Source organism: Podarcis erhardii (genome assembly GCF_964252035.2).
Source record: "Podarcis erhardii genome assembly, chromosome: 1".
Lineage (NCBI taxonomy): Eukaryota > Metazoa > Chordata > Lepidosauria > Squamata > Lacertidae > Podarcis > Podarcis erhardii.
This window is the reverse complement of record NC_138497.1, coordinates 63537553-63552891: the sequence shown is the minus strand read 5'-3', so window position 1 is coordinate 63552891 and position 15339 is coordinate 63537553. Positions and strand designations below refer to the sequence as shown.

Below are 15339 nucleotides of genomic sequence, written 5' to 3'. Positions count from 1 at the left end.
GCGTGAGGAGTAGTTGCATGAAGTCTGCTCAGAACTCCTAGGAAGGATGGGATAGGAAGCTAGTATGATAAATAAAATAAGCCAATACATTGCTTATCCTTGACTTCCGGGTCAGCGCCATCGGCGAATGGCGGAGTTCCTCCAACCGGAGGAACGGTCTCCGTGAAAACTGGGTCTTCCCACCGCGGCGAAGGCGGGGACCCGCTAGAAATCCCAGGCGAGGAAGCCTGGGAACGTGGGGTTCGGCAGAGCACCAAGAGCGCCTCCCCTACTCGCAGGGAAACCCCTCTTTGGGGCTCCGGAGCGGAGTGGGGTGAGCAGCGCGGTGCTGTGAACCGATTGCTACTTTCACGGAGGGAAGCCGCACAGCCATCGCCAGAGAGCGCTGACTTTTTCCTGATGACAATTGGACTCTGAACAAGTACCCGTGAGTAAAAACGGAAGATTTGATCAAGAAATTTATGAAATTCGTGAATTAGGCAACGAAACGGGAAGGTCTAAACAGGAAGTCCGCCTTCCGCTTTTTGTAAACAGACTGAAGCAAAGATTTTGCAAGCTAAATAGCCTGGAAAATTGATTTAAAGATTGAAATTTCGTGCATTTACAACCAATAAAACCCCCTTGGCAGCAGGAGAAAAGGGGGGAAAATATTGACCGTCTAAGCCTGCAGAGAGAGAGTAAAGGAATATAAGTTTCCATCGTCCCAAACCTGGGGACAGGGTGTCAGGACACAAATTTGTTGGAGATGTCCATTGACTGAAAGCGGAACACTTTGACAGATAGTAAAAAAAACAGAGAAACAAATTAACTTCAATGCTGCTTTCTGCATTTCTGTATTTTAAAGAAACAAAGTATTTGAAAATCGAAAGTAAATTTCCCTTTGTTGGATACATTTTAAAGATGGACGTAAATAGAAATTGTGTCCCCTAGAGGGAGCTTGTCAGTTTGTTGTTGCAGGTTACAGGGAGATTTTACAGCTGTGAGAATCAGACCCTGGGAACAGTTGCTTGACCTTGAACAGAAATGCGTTGGGAGGAAGTCCTGGTGTCTGCCCTTGGCAAAACAAGTGCTATGCTGAAGCAGTTGCATGAGAAAATGAACTTGATGAATGAAAAGTTGGACTTTATGACTGCTGTAGCCAGTGAATATGAACTAACAGGAAACAAAGATAAAGAAACCCTACAGCAACCAACTCAGGAAACTGGCTTGACAGGGCAAGTCCAAGGGCAGATGAAGATGGAAGAGGCTGCGATTACACCTCGAGTGATACAAATGGAGAGATCCAAAGTCCTGCATGACCAAAAGCCACAGTATTGGATGATTGAACTTGGAGTGTGTCTGGAAGTGTCTGGAGTTAAGGAAGCTCTTAGCTCTGGTGGGACTGCGAAACAAGTTGACAACTATTTTTGGTTTTTAAGGTAAGATAATGTTAATTAAATTAAGGTAAATTGAATTACAGAACATGGTAAATGATGGAAAGGATATGTTGAATTAATTAATAAGATAGATTGTTAAGACAAATTATTTAAATAATAATTGAGAAATATGGGAAGAATTTGCTGAAACAATGAATCAAGTCAGAACACAAAAAGGGAGGTGTGAGGAGGTCTAAGAAACAAGTAAATGAAAAGATGAAATATGGAGGTGTATTTTTCTTTTTTTTTTATCTTCTTTTTTTTCTTGAGTTTTTTCTTTTTGTTTTTCTGTTGTGCTTTTTTGTTCTTTATTGTATGTATGCATTTTTGAAACTTTGAATAAATATTATTTTTTTAAAAAAACATTGCTTATACTTCTTTTTCTTTATCAAGGCACCCTATTATAGCTGAAGAGTTTACAAAACCTTCCCCATATTTTATTTTACTTTCTGAGCAAAACACTCTCAGCCTTTTCCCTTCCTATTATCTGCCCCCTAGGCCTGTTATCCCATTTTTAAACCTGTTTTCATGTTCATTTTTAATTTATTAGCACCTGTATTTAATTATGGTTTCTAGAACTGAGGGTCATGCCCCAAATGAGGTCTTGCCAGTGCATAGCTTTACAAGCTCACAGTGACAATTAAGCCAGCCTAGCTAGTATTTCTTCACAAAATTAGAACTCAGAGAAGCTAAACTTTTATGCAAATATTGTTAATTAAGCCTGTCTCTGGTGAAACCCAAAGGAGTGACTCAAGTAGCCCCTGACTGATTTTTTTGTTTTGTTTTGTTGTTCTAAAATGCATGCTCACATCTGATTATGGAGAGAAAACAAGGAACAAGAAAGGGAGGGGGAGACCACTATGGCAGGCAGAAAAATATTTTCCTGTCAGTTCTACAATATTAATAGAGTTTGTTGCCTTTCTTAGTAATAAATAACAAATCATTCTTTCAGGAGCCAATGAAGCAAGCTTATACCTTAGCCAGAAACATCCCAAGGAACGATGCCAAGTTTCCACAAACGTAAGATAGCATTAATTTTTTACGACGGCTGAAAAATCCACAGGGTTTGTAAAAACAGGTTTTCATTACAAAAAGCAAAAGGACTTCTGTGTGCCTTGGTACATTTCAGAGCTGATAAGAAAAACATGCTGTTGTTGCTATAAAGCAAAGAAAAAAGTTACCGGAGAAGGTGAGACCTTCAATTTTGTCCCTGTTTCTTTGAGACTGGCAACTTAGCAATCTTGACATCCCTCCACTGAGTTTATTCATAGTTTTGTGAATTATGCATGTCATGGTTTAGTGAAATATGTATTTAATTAAAGCAAAAACTAATGTACTGGTCTCATCTGATTATTTTTTAATCTTGATACAGCTGTAGAACTTATAGGAATGGATTCTTGTCAACTTGCTTATACAATGACTTCACTTTCCCAATTGCCTTCGGAAGATCTGGCATACAAAACAGCTATACATAGCTTTAAATAAACATTTACTGCCAAATACTCATTGTGAAATAACTTTTCATGTCTGCATTGCATCAGACATACATTGTTTAGTGAAAACCTTTTAAAAGCTTCAACTGGCCATGAGAATGGGCGTTCAAGCAAATTATCTCCCTGGTGTCAAATATAAAGTGAACTGTGTCTTTTATGTGGCTTATTTGGTTGAGGAATCTTAATGAAATGCTTCAGTGCTAAATTTTGAAAAGACACACAATGGTAGCAGTTGTCTCCATCCCCACAAAGTAACTGAATAGTTTCCCTTCTGCAGTTTCCAGAATGTCAGAGATGATCTTCAGAAAGGAGCAATTGTGCCAGGACTCAAACTGAGAACCTTCCAGTTTGCATGCAGCTGGCTGCCCTTTGTGGTGAGCCACTGAATTGTGTGTTACAATACCTGCCTAGGCAGCATAGGGTTGTTCTCAGGCTGCTGAGTGGTCCCACCTTCTCAAGTGGGCCATTAGATCCTCTGTACAGGATGAATAATAATAATAATAATAATAATAATAATAATAATAATAATAATATTTATATCCCGCCCTCCCCAGCCGAAGCCGGGCTCAGGGCGACTAACAACAATAAAACAGTACAACAGTACAACACAACACAACACAACACTCTAAAATAATTCATTATAAAATTAATTCAAATCAAACCAATGGCAACCATTGGGCCAGAGCTCCGCGAAGATTGCCGAAGGAGGGAGTCAGGCTGTGCCCTGGCCAAAGGCCTGGTGGAACAGCTCTGTCTTGCAGGCCCTGCGGAAAGATAAAAGGGAGGGGGGAAGCTGCAGCCCTTTAGCTGAACCGCCTTCATAATTTTCTGTCTAAATCACAGATAAACACAACAGAAAGAATCAACATGGCTAAAGGATGTCACGTCGAGGCCTTAATTCAGAACATGGTACCATATGAGGCACCTTGAAAAGTTTTGCTGGTGTTCATGAAGGCAGAAAAGTTTTGGGGAATGCTTGGGAAATGGTTTCATTTATTTCCTTCCATTCATATCCCACTATTCTTCCATTGTGGAACCAAAAGCAATGCACCTGTTGATCCTAGGCAGCCACCTGTACAAGCACTGATCAGGCAGAGGTTGCTTAGCTTCAGCAATATGGCGGCTTCGTGTGCCTTCTACACGTGCCTTTGGGTCCTGTGCACGGGGGTTCTGGTGGGAGACAGGACTGATGCCATCTTTTCTATAGCTCCTATAACCTTCCCTATCCAGCTCACAAATGTACCCATTAGTGTTGTCTGAGTCAGTAATTTGACATCAATTTGAATCAGCTCACCTCCTGCAGAATAAATATGCTTGTTATTTTCAGATTATGTGCTGATAGGAACACAGTGAAAGAAGGTCACCTGCAATGGCCTCTTGCCAGTGAGCGATCCATAAGTTATTTTGCACTTAATTTGGTTTGTTTCCATTGATGTCAATGGGGCTAAGCATATGCACAGATGCCCTTTTTTGGCTCACCGACGCAACTTTGTGTTTAACAAGGCTTAACAGCTCTAAGACATTGTACTTCTCAAAACACCTAATTGCTATGAAGTGGGAAATCATCACAAGTCTAGTTTGCCAATTCAGGGCTTGTTTAATGTCCCAAGGCACAGTGAAATGGTGCCAAGACAGTAAATTTAATTTTATTGGAGATCTCATTCCTACACTTGCTATGGTTGTTGGGATACAAGTAGAGGATTGTGCCACAGCAGCCCTGGCACTACACAGTGCAAGGCAAATGGACCTGGTCAGCTGGACATGCTCTCTAGGGATGTTGGAGAATTTTGACAGCAACAGAAATGGAAAGAGAAATTGGCAGTGGCTGGTTATTCATCCCATTTCTAGAATGGAAATCAGTCCAGCAAATATAATCAGCATTATGGTAATTGTTGGCTCCCCACCCCACCACACACATTTGCATTCACAAGAGCACAGCACCAAAAGACAAGCCAGCTAACTCGCAGGGCAGCGCAGCACCAAAGTACATGCATCCTGATTTTCATCAGAAGAATGTTGGAGGGCATGCAAACAGTTGTCCACCCAATTGTGAAATTCAGAAAAGTGTGAATTCAAAGAGTAGCTCTAAAGTGTGCACTAGATAGGTTCTCCTTTAAATGTGAACTAAATTCAATTTCTCCTGTTCCCCCTCCTATCTTTTCCTAGCATCTTCCCTTTGTCAGCTAGCTCAAAGACAGCACTCAAATGTCCATAGCACTCTAAGCTTTGTAGAGAAATGTCCCAAATCATTGCCCTAAATTGCACCCTCAGACTTTTAGTCTGCCTCATGATTAAGCTGGCTGTGTATAAAAGTGTCATGAATTGTGTTTCTAATACAAAGGGTTCACACTGGCACCACTCTAACAGGATGCTGTTATAATAATCCAAGAATCCATGTAAGATAAATAAGGAAAAGCATATTTTGAAGTTTGTGGTTTGCAAAAGCCAACAGACCCACAGTCCGGTTTCCAAATGCCATCAGAGCAATATACAATCCATCAAAGCACACCATTTTAATACATATTTCTGGAGTGAGACATCTAAGAATTCAACAAAACAAGTTTTCTCTGCTTATTTGCCATCTAGTTTCACATGGAAACTGAAAACAGATTTAATTAAATACTGACTGTAGTTTTCAGTGCATAGGATCATTTTAAGGGTGCCTGCTTCTGTATGAATCTCATTGAGATGGATCTGCAAAGCATCGCAGCAGTGCTTGATATTGTTATGAGGTTTTTTGGGCAAAGGAATAAGGCTGAATTCCTAGGCCACTTTTAATTCTTGGAATAGCCAGGCGAACTTCCTGGTGAGGTGATAGCCTGGGTGAAGAGCCATTAAGGGGAACAAAATTAGCACAAATGTATAGGATAAGTGACAATCTAATGTAGAGGCAGCAAGACGCGTACATGTAGTCAATTAAAAGTTGGTTTTATTCCAGAAAAAGCATGCCACTTGTCTGGAGCTCTCTGCCCCCGTGACTTATGGCTACCCTGATGATGACTCAACTAAATCCTCAGCATTGTTCCTCTTCCTTTGGAAACAATGCGTGAAAACGAATCTCTTCCATGGCTTCTGTGATGTCAATTTCCCCTTTTCTTGTACCCCTCCTCTTCTGCATGCTGAGAGGTTTGCAAACTGGCTCGGACAAGCTATCGTCTGCTAAGTCCTGTGTTTCTCTGGACTGTGAACTCCCTCTTGTCCTTTCCTTTGATCTTCCCATAACAAACCTCCCTTCATCCCCTGGGCTGCCGTCAGTCTGGCAGCTGCTGCTGTTTGCTTACTGGCTCCAGCCTGACATCTATGTTGGAAATGTAAAGAAAAATAAGGGAATTTCTACCTATGTGGTGGACTTGTCCTAAGGTCAAAAATTATTGGGATATGATATATAATGAAATGAAGAAAATATTTAAGAATACTTTTCAAAAGAAACCAGAAGCTTTTTTGCTGGGCATATTAGGTGATGAAATCTCTAAGAAGGATTATAATATATTTATTTATGCCACAACAGCGACAAGGATTATTTTAGCCCAGAAATGGAAGCAGCAAGAAATTCCTACAGTAGAAGAGTGGCAAACTAAGATGATTGAATACATAGAACTTGCAAAACTGTCCGGGAAAATCCATGACCAGCGAGTTCAACTGTTTGAAAAAGACTGGAGTAAATTTATTTTATAATTGAAAGAACATTGTAAGTCTCAAGCTTCCGGGTTAGCGCCATCGGCTAATGGTGGATTCCCTCCGAGCTCCGGAGGGAATCGGCTCCGCAGGATCGGGTCTTGTCCGTGGCGGCGACGCGGGGACCCTTAAAAATCACAGGCGCAGATGCCTGTGAACGTGGTGACTCGGCGGGCACCATTTACGTCCCCCCAAGCTGTGAAGGAGCCTTTTTAAAGGCTCCGGAACGGGGACGGGGTGCGGCGCGGTGCTGTGAGTAAACTGCTCCTTCTGCGGAGTGAAGCCGCAAGCCATTGTCGGAGAGCGCTGACTTTTTCCTTGCAACAATTGGATTTTAAAGTAACAACCCGTGAGTAATATGGAATTTGGAATTTAAAGGAAAATTTTCTTGAATTAGGACGAGCGGGGAAGGGTTAAAAAGGAAATCCGCCCCCCCTCTTTGTAAACAATCTAAAGCAAAGAACCTGCTATCTAAGGTCGAGAGAAACCTTTCTTTCTTTTTCTAAAAGACTTTAACCTTCATGGTTTGACACTAAAAGAAATTTTACTGGAGGATAAAAGATTAACGTTGGGGAAGTTTCACCCCCCCGGATCCGGGAGCGTCCCGCGGGAGAGCCTGTTGAGGAAGTTTTGAAGTTTGACAGCTGTCAAATTGGCTGTCAGAAGGAAAAAGAGAACTTTGTTTCTGTTGTTTCTGCTGGTTATATTTGTTACAATTTGTTGAAAATAAGGAAGGGCTGATACAAACTAACTTGCTTATTGGATTTGAGCTGAAAGACATTAAGGAACTAAAATACCCCTAGAGGGGGTTTAGGGACATTACAAGAATGGCTGGAGGAGGGAAAATTCTGACTGAACTGGAAAGAACATTTGTTCTCTTGGGAAAGTTACAAGGTGAAATCAATGTTTTGGCTACAAGCATCACAACTCTGGTCTTAACAGCAAACAATATTGTTGAAGTTGATAAGGACTTGAAGCAGGAAGCTCATACAATTGGACAGATAGAGAAATTTGAGACCCATGAGAATATGGAGAAGGAGACATATGTTGCCCCTGAAGAAAAGGAAGGAGGAGCTGTAACTTCGCAGATGTTAAAGGAGTGCTGCAACTTGTGGCCTGACATGAAGGTAACAAAGGAGAATAAAAATTTGAGGTGGAAGGTCTGGCCTGAATTGGAGAGTGCAAAATTGAGAGATCCTCTTATGTGGGGATCTGAAAACCGAAGGATTATAAATTTGATCAAGGTGGAAGCTGGAGCCATGGGGACATTTGGACTTGAAAGGAGCATGAAACAAGATTTGGAGTACCCCATAGGCTTTATCTTTAAGCATGGAGGACTGTCTGGAAAAAATATGGATCCTGTTGGGCTGGAGCCTCTCCGAGATTTGGGGTCTAACATTAAGGACTATCAAAAAGGCTGGCAGAGAGGAACTGAAAGAGATTTAAGAGCCTCGGACGTGAGATCTCCAGGCTAAACAGTACATTAGACTGATGAACATCTGTTGGGGACTGAAACCGGGAAAAGGGTGGGTGGAGTCTGGGAATCCAAAGGGTACATAACTATAACTTGCTTTGTTTTTATTTTGTTTTGCTATCTGTATGGAATTTGGGAAAGCCGTGGAAGGGAAATTTTGGTCGACTTTAGGAAAAATGTTTAAAAATGAGCAATGATGTACAAGTATTGAGGTTTAAGTTTGGATATAAGGATTTGTTGAATTAATAATCTAAATTGGAATACAGGAAGGGAAGGTGTGAGGAGGTCTGAGAAACAAGTTAAATGAAAATAAGTAATTGAAATTTTATGTGTTCTTTTTAAATTGTTTTTTAAGTTTTGAATTTTTTTATTTCTGTTATTTTTTGTCAAATTTTTGTTTTTGTGTGGTTTTTGAAAATGCTAATAAACATTTATTTAAAAAAAAGAACATTGTAAATCTCTGATAACACTAACAGGACTGATTTAAAGGTTTTTGCAGATTAGAAATAGAAACTTATCTACAATGAGAAGGAATTTTAAGGAATGAAAGTAGGTAGATAGGGGGAATTGGAAATGCAAGGAAATTATGAGCAAGATAGAAAGTCGGTTTTGGGGGGATAGAGGGAAGTTTGAGGCTTGAAAGTCTCAAATTATAGGTGATGAAAAGATATGTTATAAATGTTTGGTTGAAAAATGAAAACTTAATAAATATTATCATGAAAAGGGGAACAAAGGAAGTGGATTTGTGTGAGGTGGCAAACATGTGGTGCCCAAGTCATGAGCAGTTCGAAAGGGAAAGCCAGACTTGAGAGCAGAGAGTTAGATTGATGTGAGCTAGGAGCAAAGCAGCAAGCTATAGAGAGGGAGCGAGAACAATGCTTGATTTCTGTTTCAATCCAAGGCAGAGGCTATGGGAAAAACAAGACCCCTGGGTGGGGGTTAATGTCGTGAATCCCTCCATTGTAGTCTCAGGTTCTTTATGTGTGTATATAAACCACATACCATAAAGACACCACCGTTCTGTGCTGCATGTGTATGAAGGAACTGCATAGTTGGAGTCAATGGTATGTATGCTATGTATGTGTATATATGTGTATGCACACACACACACACACACACGGAATGCTGAGGAAAAGAAGGAAAACCAGAGTGAGGGTAATAGGAATGGAACAGAATAATATGGATGTGGGTATGGCTTGCATACTGGCACATTGGACAGGACAACTCCATGCTTCAGCATTTTGTTGCAGATTCAGTTTCTTTTGCATTTAGGGCACATTACTTCAAATGGTATGTGTGTGGTATGCACACATGTGCGTTTCAAGCTGCAACTGTCTTGTGCACCAGCTGACAAGAGACGTTTTTAATGCTGGACCGCTGGATCCTGTCCTTGTTCAGACTCTGGTATTTTAAAAATTCTGTGCCAGGTGAAAGCCGTACCTAGCAGCCAGAGGGTCTGGGTTTGAGCAGTTTCAGGATGTGCGAATATAAACAAAACGAAGCTGATCTCCAGCCAACAAGCTAGGCGTTGTGCTGCAGAAACTTGTTTAATAAGACAGTGTTCCCCCTCTTCTCTCTTCCCTAATACAGCTATATGAACTGAATCCATGCTCCTTCCATTCAGGGAATAAATTCATGCACTTCTGATTTCTTTACCTGGATATATCTAAAAATATTATAGTTGAATACAGTGGTACCTCGGGTTAAGTACTTAATTCATTCCGTAGGTCTGTATTTAACCTGAAACTCTTCTTAACCTGAAGCCCCACTTTAGCTAATGGGGCCTCCCGCTGCTGCTGCTGCGCCGCCGGAGCACGATTTCTGTTCTCATCCTGAAGCAAAGTTCTTAGCCCAAGGTACTATTTCTGGGTTAGTGGAGTCTGTAACCTGAAGTGTATGTAACCTGAAGCGTATGTAACCCAAGGTACCACTGTATGTGGTGCAGGTTGCTTTGCTACAAACCAAGTAGAATCATAGAATCATAGAATCATAGAGTTGGAAGAGACCACAAGGGCCATCGAGTCCAACCCCCTGCCAAGCAGGAAACACCATCAGAGCACTCCTGACATATGGTTGTCAAGCCTCTGCTTAAAGACCTCCAAAGAAGGAGACTCCACCACACTCCTTGGCAGCAAATTCCACGGTCGAACAGCTCTTACTGTCAGGAAGTTCTTCCTAATGTTTAGGTGGAATCTTTTTTCTTGTAGTTTGGATCCATTGCTCCGTACTTCAAATCAATTCCAAAAAAATATCAGTCACAGAAACCCATGACTTGGCCTTCTTTATATGGAATGAAAATAGAGCTAAGACATGGAGGGGAGATGCAGGGAGGGGTAAGCAGGCTGGCATCACTGATTGCGAGGCTGCTCTGGTCCCTGCAAAGTTGTCAGGGCTATCAGAGAAAATCTATTTAAAATAGATTTTAAATAAAATATACTTCTATCTCTTTTTCAGAAATCTGACATGTGGGACAAAGCTTACCTCTTTTGTGGCACTGTGACCTGGTTGCAATGATGGGAAAGAGGAAGAAGAGGCAAGTTAAGTCAAGGTCAGGTAGGCCACTGACAATGGGTTGGCAGGCCTAAAACTGGATTGCTTAGCTTAAATGATTCTAATGAATCCATCAACTTGCTTCCAGAAATCTGCAAGGGAATGTGCTCTGCTGCTTGCTCACTAGCATGAGTGAGGAGGGATAATATTTAATCAATATATCCACTCCTACTTTCCTTGACATTCCCTCAGATTCCATGCCTGAAACCTCTGTCAGTAAGTGTAGACAATACTGAGGTAGATGGCCAAATGGCCCAACTCACTATAAGGCATATCCCTATGGCTCTGTGTTGATCTGCCACCAAGGATCTTCATTTAAGAAAACAGAAACCAAACAGAAAACCAACTGCTGACATTCAGAATTGGATGAGGCCAAGGCTGTTGAAATATAACACTCTTCTGCAGAATTACACAAAGACTGATGTTGTTTCCCTTTCACAACAACATTTTCATGTGTGCCTTGGTTGCAAAATGTCTGGCTGGATGTCTGGTTTGGAAGACAAAAGGTTCACTGGCAAGTTGGTAAAGCATTTCTGGACTGTCTAAGAGCAATGAAGATGGATGATCTATTGATTGATGACCTTAATGGAATGCAGGTTGCAGTGTGGGAGTCAGCCTCACAGTACTGGTTGCCGGGAAGAAGGAGGAGGGCTATTGCCTTCAGGCCCAGTTTGTTGGTTGCCCTGTTGGCTGCTGTGAGGAAACAGGACATCGGACTAGGTGGACTTTTCATCTGGTCCAACAGGGATCTCCATACATTCTTTCATTAGGGGTTACACAGATTTATTACTTAAATGAAACTGCACTATACAGAAATGCAGAAAAATAATAGATTAACTCAGTGAGGCTTACGTCTGAGTAGACACACAAAGGATCATTATTTTATTTTATTATATTTCTACCCCACCCTTCTTCCCATAGGCACATTGGGTGGTTAACACCAAAGTAGCAAAACTAAAACAAAGCCACATGTGAAAACAACTGAACAACATTTAAAAGCATTAAGGACATCTAAAAGCATGTGTGGTGAGTCCTAAAAAAATAAAGGGGTTTCTTCTCCATGCATCCCAGTATCAACTGGTTAATTATAATGATAATAAACATATGGACATCAGGACATTTTCTACAAGCCTCCCCCCCCCCACCTGCAGACTGACTATAGTGCTCACATAGGGACATTTGGTGACATAGCGTTACATCTGTGCACTTTCCTGGTTTTGTTTCGTTACGCAGCATCTAGATTGCATAAGTGTAAAAGAAATAAGTTAATCTAGGATGTCTAGACTCTCTTTCCCACATGACTCCAGCATGGAAGATTTTGACCAGCACTGTCCCAGCTTTCATAATTTATACATCTGCAGTGTATTTTCACTGTATGGAAGCCAAGTTCCTATAGAGATCCTGCCAAGGAGCTTTCCCACTCGTTCTTGTTTGATCAGCCAAGCTACGTTTCGAATGCTAACTTTCTTTATGACCAAAACCCAGGAAAGAAGAACTGAGTTGTTAGATAGCCCATTTTCCATTAAGAAAACATAAAACAGAGCAGGCAGGTAACCCTCCTATCAGCTCTAGAGCTCTTAATTCAAACCAGCAATGAATACTAGATTTCCTTCCCATGTAGAGTGTTAATTGTGCTAAGAAAACAAATCTGCTTCCGTTGTGGGGTGATGTGTGCTGCCCCCACCGCATATGCAATAATTTAATTTGCCTTCCCTCTGCATATGCATTAATTTAACTTGCAAGCCAAGCACCTGAATGTGGCAGCCAGAGCGCACTGGGAACACACAAAGACCATGGTGACCTCCCAGTAGATGCAGTCCTGAGAGGGTCTCTCTCTCTCTCTCTCTCTCTCTCTCACCACTGCTGAATGGTGGCATGAATTTGCATGAATCAGCAAGAATATCAGCAAGAAATGGGTTTGATCATTTCTGGACGTGGGCTAAAGGAGCTTGCCTTGGGCATCTTGTTTGATCTGAGCGTGCTCAGAATCTAAGTTAGCATTTCAAGCTAGGGAAGGATGGACAAATGGACAAAACTGATGATGCCATAATGATGACTTTCAGCAAGATCACCACGTGGTAGTAGCTTCTATCAAGCCATGTAGCTTTGCTAAAAATGGGAGATCTGACTGCTTCCCGCCCGCATTGTAGTCCACTGAATACATAGTATTCTATTTTGCAGAGCAGAGCAGTCATAGAATCATAGAATTCTAGAGTTGGAAGGGACCCCAAGGGATGACCCAGGTTTATCACGAATCATTTTCAATGTGTATCAATCAATCATTTTATTTGTGTGCCACCTTTCTAAAGTTAAAACCATGCTCAAGGCTGCTTACAGCATACAAAAAATGACATAACTACAGGCATAACGAAAGTATCACTGACAAGAAACAAAACATTTGCACAACCAAATTGAACAATTTCTATCTAAATAATAAGATGCAAAATAAAGATATGAAAAAATAACAGCGATAGCAGCAACAACCCCAACCCCCTAAACAATACTCAGACCAAGATTCTGTTCCCCAACCTCAGTCAGTCAGGGTCCTGCCCTCCAAGGCCAGGAAGAAAAAGGTCTGCAAGGCAGGGAGCATGTCTTCTAGGACTCATAGCCAAGATGTGCATAATGCACATTATATAAAGTTCTTCAACACCTGTTCATTGCTTTCATGCTTTATATTTGTAGGCACACCTCATTTTTTAACCTTGTTCCCATAGCATCTAGAATAGACTACTCTAGTGTGTGAGATCTAGGGCAGCCTTTGAAGACTGACTGGAAGTTTCAACTGATCAGATTAAAATAGTTAATCCGTAAAATGGGATGGGTAGATGGGAGTATATTTCACCAGTGTTTAAAGGTTTGCAGTGATTGCCAGCTCGTTTCCAGAAACAGTTTGAAGTCCTGGTTTAGACCTATAAAGGAATAAATGATCTGGGGGCCAGGCTTCCTGGAAGATTGCCCACTCTTATAAACGTGTCCATTTGTTAAGATCTTTAGGGAAGGACTTGGTCTTTGTGATTCCACTTTAGAACTGAGGTGGGCTGCCTGCAGGTTATAAACTCCTTCCCCAGACTGATTCATCAGGTGCCCTGTAAAAGCTCTTTAGTCTTTTGCCAGGCATTCAGGCATAGTTAATGACTGCTGTCCTCATACCCATCTTTGCCCAGTAGATCTTTAAATTGTGGTTTAATTTGAAATTTTGCATGTTAGAAATTATTTGATTTGCATGCTACCTCAGAGATATTGTGGTTGAAAGGTGGGGTAAACAACAAATTTTTAAAAGCCATATAGGTATATATATATGTGTATATATATATATATATATATATATATATATATATATATATTTGCTTTCGTAGATTTTCGTATATATATATATATATATATGTGTGTGTGTGTGTGTGTGTGTGTGTGTGTGTGTGTGTTTCAGGAGTCTTATAATGGAGAACATGATCAATGCTGTGCCCGTTTACTCAGAAATAAATCCCATTGTGTTCAGTGCAACTTACTCCTAGTTTTAGGACTGCGGACCTAGTTCTTGATGCTACATTATTTAACGGGGATTCTACTTGTTCTCATTTCAGACCTGCAAATGTTGTGGTATGTTGTATCAAGAGAGAGAATTTTCATCTTAATCCTCCGGATAACAAGACTGACATCTGGAACACTCAGGCACACACTTTTCCAGGAAAACGGTGTCAGCTACATGCACAGTCTCTCTCTCGAGGCTCATTTAGAATTCCAAGAGGCATTTTGGAAAACTTGTGCAATTGTGATACTATCTACCTCTGAGAAAGGCATCAGCAACGTTCAGGTCTAAATTAAACTGGGCATGAGCAACTTGTGGTCCTCCAGAGGTTGCCGGACTCGAGTTCACATCACTTCCTACCAGCATGGCTAATTCTTAGCGATGAGAGGAGTTTGAGTCCAACAACATCTGGAGGGCCACATGCTTCCCAGAGCCTCACTCCCCATCCTCTGTCATAAGTGCCATGGATTAACTAACTGCATTTTTGGAGCATTTTTCTGAGTTTGTGGTTTTCCTACTAATATAATATAATTCACTGTGTATCAGCCAGCGTAAGTATTTCCAAAGGCTGGATTGCCCATTGGCTGCAAATCAGTCCTTTAAGTACTCGGAAAAGATCACCCATCTTCTTATCTTCCAAAGTACCAAACTCCTACTAAGGTCAATAGAAATTATGTGAAAATGCTGACTGGAGGTTCTGACTCAGGGTGTAAATTCTAAATATTAATTACAGTACTTAAAATGTCTGCAGAGCACATAGCCTGCAGAAGATAAGAAAACAGTGTATGTAACAACTCTGGAAAATCAACAAGGCTTTACTAGCTGAGAATCCTTGCTTCACTTTGAACGTAAAACAAATAAATCTACTCTACTCTTGTTCCAGTATGATTTCTAAAGGAATGTTGCAAGCCATTGGTCTGAACTATCAGGCTCTTAGATTATTATGTTCATATGTCAGCCCCCCCACTGTCTCATACAATTAACCAAAGGGCAATGTCTTTGCCCAAAGTACAACTTCACATCAAATGACTATTAGTCAATTATATACTCTATCTGCAGCTATAATTTAATATCTGAATGCATATAAAATTGAAAGATGTGAGTTGAAAGTAACAAATATTCATATATTCCTGACCCTACAGAAATTAGTTATGTACACCATCAACCCGTAACACAGCAAAAGTATCAATTTGTAATTCAAGC

At 40.9% G+C, this 15339-nt stretch overlaps 1 long non-coding RNA gene across 1 annotated transcript in view; it reads left to right on the top strand.

Moving 5' to 3' along the window:
• LOC309327486 overlaps positions 1-14964 on the top strand; it is a 39118-nt gene extending 24154 nt beyond the window's left edge. Inside the window, exons 2-3 of the long non-coding RNA XR_014150551.1 lie at positions 2368-2435; positions 14192-14964. This is a non-coding gene — a long non-coding RNA (uncharacterized lncRNA). The remainder of the gene's footprint in view (positions 1-2367; positions 2436-14191) is intronic.
• The last annotated feature ends 375 nt before the right edge of the window (positions 14965-15339 follow it).